Genomic DNA, 11,909 nt, shown 5'->3' with positions numbered 1-11,909 from the left:
AAAATAGAAGTTGGAGCCAAAACAACCCAAGTGAATACGAGGTCAAAAACCATCGCGGTACAGAAGAAACTGAATCATCATCGATATTAACTCGATGCGTTACAGGTGAACCAGCAAGATTTCTGAAGGGACGCTGTCGTGATGAAAAAAAATCTCATTCTAATGAGTACCGGTGGATAGTAGACATTGATACTCCGTGAGTCTTCCTTAGATGAGCATTGCGGCATCGGTGCTCATCTGGCTAAAGCATTGCAATAGCCTCGTTGGGGGCGGGGCGAGTTTCTCCAAATGGAAACTGCTGTTGAATATCCCCACAACGTGGTGCCCGTTTTAAAAGACCCCCGAGGGATATGATGGTTTGAGTCAACCCCCCGACCAGCATGTGAACCTTCAACCTTGCGATTCCTATGCCGCTCGCTCGCTCTGCCACTGAACCACCTGACGCTGAGTCGACATTGAGCAGAAGAGCATTGAGAAGAAGAAGATGATGAACGCCTCATTCAGCTGCGGGTCTGCCGATCTCTACGCCGTCCGTCTCTGTCTGCTCTGAACAAGGCCCACTGCCCAGAAACGTCAGTCTACCTTGGTATAATCTTTAAAAGGTGCTCTGGTTTCAATACGTGGCAGCGCTTACCGCCAAACCCCCCCACACCCAACGTCGGCCAAACAGACCCCAGCGAATTGGCAGTAGAAAAAATAAAAATCTAACTTTCCAATCTGTGTGGGTGGTCGCTCTTTATTATTCGCTGCCCCCGTTTGTCTGGGATCTCCTCCCCCCGGGCTGTCCGCGCGGCTCGCCCCAAGTGCGTCGGGTTTCTTTCGCCACCGCGACTGCCGTCGTCTCCTCTGGCGTGTGTGTGTGGTTCTTTTAAGGTCATCCCCCCCCCCCCCCCCCTCTCTCCTCCCGCCTGCACCACCGGCGTGCGTGGTCGTTGTGGCACGACGGCCGAACATTTTGGGCTCCAGGTTGCCGGCACAGCGTCGGCGGCCGCATTCATCAACGGAAACCCGCGACCGCGGGCGCGCAACATCGGGACGAGCGGCACGTGGTGCGCAAACCCCTCTCCGGGTGCGCTGGGGAGAGCTGCCCAGTTGCCGATTCTCTGGCAGCGTTTGTATTCCGAACTGACGGGAGCTTCCGTCTGTTTTGTGACACTGAACAGTTTAACGCCCTTTGAAAGCGCCCTCCCCCGAGCTATCGCAAAGGGTTTAATCGGCAGGCGCAGACTAATTATTTCATTCTGAATTACAGTCCTCTAATTGCTTGACGTGCTGTGTCCAGAATATTTATACTGGAGAAATCCTATGAGCTATAAAGCTCTTTCACAGTGATTGAATGGTTAGCGGGTTGAATGAGGCAGGCTTTTTATAATCCCCCTCCACGTGTGGTGGGATAAAGTGTGGGTACTCCCGTTGACTTAAATACATCTGGCCAGTGTGGAAGAGTAGGCCAAACCCCTTGCAGAGGAGGTGAGAGCGGACGGGGGATCTCCGGCGCTCCCTCCGGTCAATGCCCCTTTCTACCAGCAGTGACGCAAGTTTGATATTGCAGAGCTGCACCGTTACCTTTGCTGTGTCCAAATCCACTTATTTGATTATCCTCACGATTGCCCACATCTCGCAAGTGTCTGGAACGTCCGTCCACTATCGCGAAACTACTTCGCCGGCGACTTCAATAATAATGTTAACGATACAATATATATGTTTATATTGTTTTACTCATCGGCGCATCGTTGCCTGCTCTGCGAGCGCCACACGCCCAGCTGTCAGACGCCCACCAAGCGCGAACGCGATGACTCCGGAGATATTAAAAATAGGCGAGCGTGCCTCCACACCCGAAACGAGGGGCTTGTCGAATCGGCCTTGGCGTGTACAACTTCCTCTGATTTCAAATTCTATTTGCATCTAGGCGGGTGGCGGTCGCGGTGGCTACTCAACTGTGTATGTCCAATTCTCGGTGGGGTGCCACAGTGGCGAGATGTTAACTACTACCCCTCGTCTGGTATGCAGGAGGTCGTGGGTTCAATCTTAACCCTGACGACGCTTGTATATTTGGAGTTTGCATGTCTCTCTCCCTCTGGTCTCATGGATTTTTCTACAGGTCCTCCGCTTTTTCCCTCCACATTTAGAATCAATGTGCGTATTTGGCTGCTATATATTTCTGCGTGAAAAGCCATTTGTTGAGCTGTCATCTGTGGCCAGGTCATTTCTGAAAAAGAGCGAGATGGCTCACTGGGGCTTACCTGGTAAAATTAAAAATAGTTCGTAGTTTTAGTCTCGTACTGTTGCAGAGGCAGCAGTGAAGGTTCCTGGACCGCCGCACGAATGCTGTGAAATTTCCTTCTTTCCGTGGGTGGGCGTTTAGGAGGTCGCCGTACCCTGGCTCAACCAGGATACAGCGATACGACCGATACGAAGACATGCCGACGCCACCTGTATGGGATAGAGCGTTGTCCCCTCGCACGTGGGATTTCTCCGGTTGGTCCGATGTACTCCGACGTGTATAAACGCTCGCTAATTAGCTGATAATGCCTTAATATATATAAGGTTGCAGAGCTTGGGGTGGCATTTCGCGCCGGCTCACCGTCTTGGCTGCTGTTGCGTTGCCGCTTGCCTGTGGTTCCTCCTCGCTCCTCTCGAGTTTTCCTCTCAGAGAATGAGCCAACACCGCTGTTATGAGTTGAAATGTGTTTATCGTTTACAACAAATAAATGAAAACAACCAGGATGTGAAGTGCCGAAAATAAGTAAGCAGACAATACGTCTGCTTGCCAAAGCTGTCCCTAAAACATAATGGTATTTTTTGTTTTTTTACAAATCCCATCAGCAACACGGCGACTTCGGGATTAGATGTTTTTTTTTTTATCAGAGGAATGGATTTAATGCGAGGAAACTACCGGGTTCAACATTCTGCATCTTTCCGTCAGCCTTAATCCAACGCAGGCGAACCTCCACGCATTTATAGGCAAGGGCCCTCTCTGTTAGATGCGGGTCCTACCGAGTCCTACACGATTCCTAACAAAATAATAATTGACGGCGTTGTGGAGACTTATCAAAACAGGGTGGCCACCCTCGTCTGGTTTAGACGGATGGAGAAGGGATGACCGGTTCGGATACCACTCACTCAGGGGTCAAGCAACCAAAATATCAGTGGCATTACGTCTCCAATCGGTCCATGAAGAGCCGCGTGCGACTCGATCTACAGGTTGCCGACCCCTGTATTAGCCACTGATGTTAGCCGTGGCCTGTCATCCGTACAACGGAAGAAGAACCCCGTCATGTCAACACAATCAGTGTTGCGCGATTCTTGTTCACCGATAACACTCGTTAAGAAACAATTCTGAGCTTCAATTCCGAAGCAAATGGACCCTCAAAAGGGAGCTTAAATGGAAGACGTGCTCCTCGCGCATACTGAATTAGCACGCGTGATTAACCGCTGCCGAGACCCATCAAGGGACGCGTTGGTGTGTTGGGCCACCGCGTACGGAAGCGACTCGCAATTAGCGCAAATGCGCGGTGCGCGCGCACAAGGCGGAGGAAGAAGCGTCGTTGAGAGATGCCAGAGGAGTATGAAGTTTGACGGGTGCCGTCCGTTGCATTTTGCCAGCGATAAATCATCCCAATTACACGTAAACCTGTTGAGTGCCCTGGGCGCGATTGGGATTTACAATATTTTAAGTGCTGGAGTTAAGCGGCTGATTAATTGAAATTGTTTTTGATGCTCTTCACAATGTTTTTTTTCTCTATCCATAATCCGGGAGGGATGTCTTCTTCAGCTTACAAGTTCCATCTCTATCCAAGACTATTCCGATACAGGGACTCCTAGCCCATTACATCTTGCAGTTCACCGAGCGGATGGCTTATGCAAGGCTGCCCCTGCTGATGGGGCAATGTATGGCGTCACCGCTGGTGAGATGTTAACTTCCTCCCCTGGTATACAGGGTTTTATCAGGACCCTGAAGCCTTTATATTTGGAGTTTGCATGTTTACCACGTGGATTTTTCTCCGGGTTCTCCGGGTTTTCCATCCACATTTAGAAGCAACGTGCATTCAAAGTATTTGGCTGCTATAAATTTTCCACACGACATATAAGCCACTTCGTTGAGCTATCATTTGTGATAGCCAGGTCACATCTGAAAAAGAGCTACTCAGTGGACCTTACCCCTGGTTAGAAAAAAATAAATAGATGTTTCATTAGTTTATAGGCGCTGTTTGACTACCGCTACTCGCTAACATCACTTCCCTCAACAGCCTGATGAAGCTATACTGTGTTGGGGTGGTGGGGCCTTTGTGCGGTGGCTTCCCACGCGCTCGGCTCATCATGACGCGCGGTGCCTGGAGACCATCTCGGTGTGCAGGGGACAGGAACGTTGCAACGAATAAACGAAGCCAAACGAGCGACGGGGAGTCGTTTGGGGCCACCACCGCCCCCGTGCTGCGCAGCGCAATTAGCGGTGTGATTCGACCGTCCTTCGTGAATGTTCGTCTGCAAGGGCGACGCTCGTCCTTGGCGGTGTAGGGGAAAATAAAAAAAACAATGCATGCATGCCGTTATATGAACAAAAATGTTATTCGAAACGTCTCATCGGGACCCCTGTTAAGGCAATGTCTTATTTGATGAGTAGCGACGTTTTGGGCAATGTCCCTTTTTCAGAGTGCTATATATATAGATGCCGGAGAGATGGAGTGGACAATGAGGGTTGGGGAAGGCACAAATAATACACACCATGGCGCCTGATGAGAATTGCATTAGATTTTTTTTCTCACGAACATTTTTTTCCGATGTTATATGAATAGTTATCGAATCTTAATATTTCGTTTTGTTCCTTTCTCAGTCTGCTTGTCCTGGTGAGGGTCGCGGCGGCAGCATGTTGAGTAGGGCGGTCCAGACCTCCCTTTCCCTGGCGACAGACTCCAGCTCTTCCTGGAGAAATCCCGAGCGTTCCCAGGCCAGCCGAGCGACATCGTCCCGCCAGCGTGTCCTGGACCTGCCCCGAGATCTTCGCCCAATGGGACGCGCTGCCCGGTAGAGTTCCAGGGGGAGTCTTCCGGGGGGCATCCTTACTGGGTGACCGAACCACCTCAACTGGCTCTTCTCGATCCGGAGGAGCAGCGGCTCGACTCTGAGGCTCTCCCGGATTACCGAGCTCCTTGCCCGATCACGGAGAGTGAGGGCCCGGCAACCCTGCGTAGAAACTTCATTTCAGCCCCCTCTACCCAGTATCTCATCCTTTCGGTCATTACCCAAAGATCATGACCATAGGTGAGGGTGGGAACGTAGATCGACCTGTAAACCGCGCGCTTTGGTCGAGAACTCGGCTCCCGCTTCACTACCACGGGACGGCACAGCGCCCGCATCACTGCGGACACCGCACCGATCCACCGGCCGATCTCCTGATCTCACTTACCATCACTTGCGAAAGAGACTCCGACGTACTTAAACTCTTCCACTAAGGGCAGCTGTGCCCCCTCAACTGGAGAGAACAATCCACCATCTCCCAGGAGTGAACCGTGACCTCATATTTGGAGGTGTCGATCCTCATCTCAGCCACTTAATACTCGGCATTAAACTGTTCAAGTGCACGTTGGAGGTCACAGACTGACGAGGTAAAGAGGACAACGTTGCCTGCAAAAAGCAGCGACGCCACCTCCATGCCCCTGTACTGTATGACTCTCCAAACCTCCAATGTGGCTTGATATCCTGGTCCCATTTTTTTTAATGGGAACCACGACCCCATTTTGCCAATCCAGAGGTACTGCACCGGCCTTCCATGCAACATTGAAGAGGCGTGTTCACCACGACACTCCTACACTGTCCAGCACTTGCAACAACTTGGCGAATCTCGTCTACTCTGGCAGCTTTGCCACTATGAAGGCCCTCGATCGCCGCAGATTTTTCCAGGGCTGCCTCCTGAGAGGAGGGCATGTCCACCGGGTTGAGGAGCTCCTCAAAGTGTTCCCTTCCCCCTCTCGACTATCTCCTTAGTTAAGGTCAATGTTACGCCTCCGCCATGTCCTCGACCCCCTCCTAAGTCGTCGGAATATTTGCCAGAACATCTTTGAGGGTGCCCGGTAGTCCCTCTCCATGGCCTCCAAACACCTCCGACGGGGCTTCCGCTTCAGCTGCAGCTGCCGCCCTCTTGGCAAGCCGGTACCTCTCAATCGAGTTGGGAGACCTTTTTCCTAGCATAGCTCGGAAATCCTCCTTCAACTTGACACCTTCCCTAACCACTGATGTCCACCAGCGGGTCCTAGGGTTGCCTCCATGACAGGCACCAACTGCCTTCAGGCTCCAGCTTTTCACAGCTGTTTCCACAATCGAGATCCTGAACATTGTCCACTCAAACGCAATGTCCACGACCTCCCCTGGAGTGCAGGAGAAGTTTTTTCCGGAGGTGGAAGTTGAAATATGTCTGCATTGGGTCTTCCACCAGGCGTTTCCCGAAAACCTGCACTTCGTTTGGGCCTTCCACGTCCATCTGGTCGGTGCCCCAAGTGTCGGATCCATCTTACCACCAGGTGGTGATCAGTTGACAGCTCTGCCCCTCTCTTCATCCGAGTGTCCAGAATATATTTTGTTTCGTACTATTTTAAGGCCACAGTGTGGTTGATGAATGTCTTTGTGCACCACTCCAACGAAGCAGTAGCAGCAGCGTCACCAAATAATCTGTTTACGGTTAACCTGGGGCTCTTTCTCTGTTTACGTCTTCAGCTGTGACAGGCTGATTCAACCCTGTGAAGAGACTGCCGCCCTCAGATGAAGTTGCCTGGTCACTTTGCGCTGGCGAAGCCTGATTGCAATTCCTCATCGGTGAGTCTCTATATGTATGTATTTCTGTAGTGGTTCAACTCGGAGGCAGTCATTCTTGGAGGCACTTTTATTATACACACAATCTCTCTTCACACACCCTACAGTCGCCTAGGCTACACACACCCGAGCCTACACACAACACAAGCTGTCTAACACCGATGGCGCTGACCGATACAGCCAACAACCGTATCGCAAGGCAATGTGTCGACACTCCACGTCGACAGCCCCGAGGTCCCCTACAGGGGCCCCTCTTATAGACTATCAGCGTGGCCTGGCTCCGCCCCCGGCCACGTCCCCTTTCTAGAACCTACCAGCGGGTTCTTGGTGTGCCCCTTCCGTGACCTTTCCCCTAGACCCCCCCCCTAGTCTATCACGTGGCCTGCTGACGTCACGGCTGCCGTAAGCCGCAGATCCCCTTCCCCGCTAGAAGCCAGCGCTATCCTGCTACATTACTTATTCCATGACACTACATATGCGTGTGTATGTGTACGTATGTATGTGTGTCTCTCTGTACGTGTGTGTATGTTTGTGTCTGTATGTGTATGTGTGTGTCTGTGAAAAAAATGTGTCGGTTAGTGGGCCTTACCTGGTTAAAATAAAAAAAATACTTTAGTTTGAGTATAGTAACTTCACTTCGATGTTAATTACAACGATGATTGCGATGACGATGACGACCGTAGGGACAGTGCTGCTGATGACGACGATGACTGATGAAGCCGCTGATGACAACAGCGACGACGCTTAACGACGGGAGATGACGAGCATGATAATGATTGTGCGGTGCATCGGGAGTTGGAACAGCATGAGTCGTCGCGCCTCGTCGTGTAGCTCGTGTCCCTCGTCTCGCTGTTGTCTCTCGTGTTTCTCGTCTCCCTCACGTCGCTCGTGTCTCTTGTTTTGTCCGTAGACGACTCTCTACCCCGACAGCGCCGGCAGCGTGAACACGGCGTGCTCGCAGAGCGGAGCTGAGAGCGTCGTTGGCGGGCGAGGAGGAGGATGCTTGTGAGATGCGCACGCCGCTGCAGCTAATTAGAACCACAGCGGGGGCAGCCAACCGGGTCCCGATGATTCACCATTCACACTCGATGCTCGCGTGCAGAATCGTGCACGTGAAAACTGGTATTTATAGTTTTTGTTGCTAATGAATCGGTGCCCGCCGATTCACGGCAGCCGCTCGCTCGCCCCCCCCGCTGGCGGTCAGTCACCTCCTCGTCACTCTGCTATCGCTACTACCCGCCACGGTTGCCGTGTCCCGTGATCTATTCTCGTCAGGTTCCTCCTCCTGCATCATGCGTGTGTCGAGGACCCGGGTCGACCAGACACTGACTCGTCATCTGTGCTGTGTTCCAAGGGCAAAAACAACACACTCACCCGTTCAATCAGCGATTCAATCGCCCAACCCACTCACCAACTCACAAGCCCACTCACTCACCAGCCCACAATGATCCCCCGTGTAGCCTTAACAGACTGTTGAGGCAAGTGCTGTTAGCGAGTAGCACCTATGAAGGCCGGCACAGCACACTATTATAGGGGGTGGATGGCCAACACCACGCCTGGCCGTCTTTGTCTCCTGCATGTCCGATGTTTGCACACCGTACCAGGTACTCGTTTGAGGCTGAGTCAACCTAGGGGAGGCCCAGGACCCGTTCAGATAATAGTCACTGGTGTTGGCCGTGAGCAGGAAAACAATCCGGATCAGCGGGATTGTAGCGCAGCGCGCTAACCGCTTCACTTCCACTCCCCACCCCACTCACCCTCTCACCCACCCACTCACCACAATGCAGCTCACTTCACTTTTCTCTCCGCTACTCCTCTCGCACCAATGCTCCACTTTGCAATTCCTTCCTCCCATCAGCTTATCCTTTCCCCCAAGCTCATTATAACAACAATAATAACAATAACGTTGCCCGAGATAAAAAAAGACACTCTTCATCTGTCACGACTGTGACGATAGTGCTGATTGTTGCTGGCCTCAAATGAGAGCTCAGCGAAGTGGCTTATCACGTGGAAATGTAAAGCAGCCAAATACTCTGAAGATATACATCTATATGTACGTGTGGTATTCAACACATGTATCTGTGTGTGTTGTGTGTCTGCCTGTCTCTCCATGTGTATTGGTCTGTCCGCATGTGTTGTTCTGTCTGTATGTGTCTGTGCGTTGGTCTGAACATCTGCCAAGTGCATTGGACTGCCCTGTATGCCCATCTGCCCATCTAAGACAATGTATAACCCTAGTGTGCTCTTCCGATTCACTAGCCTATTCAACATTTTATTTTATTTTACAAGGAAAGGTCCACTGAGCTCTTTTCAGAAGCGACCTTGCCACAGATGATAGCTCAACGAAGTGGCTTAGCGTGTGGCAATTTATAGCAACAGCCAAACACTCTAAGCGCGTGATATCGATTCTAAATGTGGAGGGAAAACCCGGAGGACCCGGAGAAAAATCCACGCGACCACGGGGAGATAGAGAGACATGCAAACTCCAAATATACGGCCTCCTGCATACCAGGCGAAGTCGCTAACATCTCCATTCACTTTCATTTGTCAGACCTCGCGTAGTGGGGGACGGGGGGGAGTGTGCGGCAGTCTGCCGCAGGGGGTCTAGGAAAGTCTATCGTCCTGCCCGGAGCGACGTGAAGAGTGGCACATGGTGCGGGGGTGCGGTGGTCTGTGGGGGCGACCCCCTCCCCCCGCTCCCTATGCCCCCCCCACCCTTCGAGACCGTTTCTGTCTTGAGAGGCGCTGCCAACAGCTGCTAATTACAAAGCAGGGCCCCTCCTCTGCCGAGCAATATCGCTTTAATTCTCGAAGTGTCACCCTGGACACGGAGCTAGGCTTCACATGTTCGTGCTGGTGATGCGAGCGTGTGTGTGTGTGTGTGCACGTACTGGTGGTGCGTGTGTGTGCGTGTGTGCACGTACTGGTGGTGCGTGTGTGTGCGTGTGTGCACGTACTGGTGATGCGTGTGTGTGCGTGTCTGCACGTACTGTTGATGCGAGTGTGTGTGTGTGTCTGCGCGTACTGGTGATGCGAGTGTGTGCGTGTCTGCGCGTACTGGTGATGCGAGTGTGTGCGTGTCTGCGCGTACTGGTGATGCGTGTGTGTGCGTGTCTGCGCGTACTGGTGATGCGAGTGTGTGCGTGTCTGCGCGTACTGGTGATGCGTGTGTGTGTGCATGTCTGCGCGTACTGGTGATGCGTGTGTGTGTGCGTGTCTGCGCGTACTGGTGATGCGTGTGTGTGTGCGTGTCTGCGCGTACTGGTGATACGAGTGTCTGCGTGTCCCCGTGTCTTGCGTGTACGCGAGGGGACCGCCGATCGTGCAGCGGTCGGCTCGCTTGCGCTATGAACCCGGTGACCCGAGTTAGATCGCCGCTCTCGGCCCGCTAACACGGGTGACGATTATCTGAACTGGTCATGGGCCTTCGCCTAGGTCGACTCGGCCTCAAATGAGTAGCCGGTGCGGTGTGTAGTGAGCAGACGGCCGGGCGTGGTAGCGGCGACCCACGCACCTCATGTGTCGTGCCAGCCTCCGTAGGTGTTACTCGCCAACAGCACTTGCTCCTACAGTCTGTTGAGGCTATATTGGTGGGGGGTTATTGTCTCCACAGTAGCAATGTTTTCACATTGCACCAGGTACTTGTACCTCCGATGTGCACGGCTGGCCGCGTGTGGTGCAATACAAGTTGAACATACATACTCATTGGAGCCTAATTCGACCTAGGAGAGGCCCAGAATCGGTTCAGATAATCTTCACTGGTGTCGGTGGCCGTGAGCGGGAATCGAACTGGTTTTCGTAGGCACGATCGTAGCGTAATGCGCTTACCGCTGCATGCACAATACACACACACTTACAAACATCCCCCCCCCGTATAGCCTGAACAGACTGTTGGGGCAAGTGCTGATTGCAAGCACCACACGCGCACACACGCGCGCACACACGCACTCGCGCCAATTTAAAGTGTGCATCTGAAGAAGTGAAAGAATGTAGTAGTAGTGGTGGTGGTGGTGTTACATATTGCGAAAGTGCAACTGGGCTGCAAGTGGCATCTCAGTTTTAAATTGAAATCACCGGGAGGCCACAGCAGGTGGCGGGCAGAGCGGGCGGCGGAGCAGGCAGCCGTGGCGTGCCGTCACGTCGGAGAGAGGGCCCACGAGCGTGAGAGAGGAAAGGGAGAGCGAGCGAGAGATGAGATGAAAATAGAGATGAGAAGAGGGGTGTGTGGAGGGAGGAGACAGAGACAAGGAGAGAGAATCTTTCGGGTAGATAATTATCCCTTTTGCGATTTTTTTTCTTTCTTTGAATCATGCTTGCCGAGTGTGTGGGTCAGTGAGTGAGTGCGTGGGTGGGTGAGCGAGTGCGTGGGTGGGTGAGCGAGTGCGTGGGTGAGTGAATGTGTGGGTGGGTGGGTGAGTGCGTGGGTGGGTGGGCGAGTGCGTGGGTGGGTGAGCGAGTGCGTGGGTGGGTGAGTGAATGTGTGGGTGGGTGGGCGAGTCAGTGGAGTGAATTGGTGAGTGCCACATCGTCAGTCACCCAGATTGCTACTTCCCTCTGAATTATATCTGTTTAATTGGTGAATGGGTGGCTGGGTGAGTGAGAGGGTGCTGTGGATGAGTGGGTGGGTGGGTGAGTGAGTGATTGGGTGGGTGAGTGACTGGTGGGTGGGTTGGTGGGTGGGTGAGTGAGTGAGTGATTGGGTGGGTGAGTGAGTGAGTGGTGGGTTGGTGAGTGAGTGAGTGACTGGATGAATGAGGGGGTGAGCAGAGAGCTAGGAACGGGCCACTCCACCCCAGATGTGACAGCTGTGCCACGGCGTACCAAGCACATGATGGCTTCCGCCCCATTTGTGCGCCCATTCCATCAACAAGTCGTTGGCAGCAACAACGCCTTGGTCATCTTCTTTGCGGCTAAGCCCTCCTTCACTCCATCTGCACTAAAGGTGGTGGGGGGGGGGGGGGGTCTTGTGCATTTTTATTTTACCACGTTAAGGGCCACTGAGCTATATTGCTCTTTGTCACAAGCGACCTGGTCACAAATGATAGCTCAACGAATTGGCTTATCACGTGGAAATGTATTGCAGCCAAATACTCTAAACACAC

The 11,909-nt window shown here is 52.7% G+C and overlaps 1 long non-coding RNA gene across 1 annotated transcript; it reads left to right on the top strand.

The window, feature by feature from the left end:
- The first annotated feature begins 961 nt into the window (after positions 1-961).
- LOC133350939 (uncharacterized) lies at positions 962-11,289 on the top strand. The gene is made up of 3 exons (XR_009756124.1): positions 962-5,025; positions 6,712-6,810; positions 7,718-11,289. It is a non-coding gene; the product is annotated as an uncharacterized LOC133350939 (long non-coding RNA).
- The last annotated feature ends 620 nt before the right edge of the window (positions 11,290-11,909 follow it).

This window comes from Lethenteron reissneri, chromosome 35 (assembly GCF_015708825.2).
Source record: "Lethenteron reissneri isolate LAM-NWPU_2019-01 chromosome 35, ASM1570882v1, whole genome shotgun sequence".
Classification (NCBI taxonomy): Eukaryota; Metazoa; Chordata; class Hyperoartia; order Petromyzontiformes; family Petromyzontidae; genus Lethenteron; species Lethenteron reissneri.
This window is presented reverse-complemented; position numbering and strand designations above follow the sequence as displayed.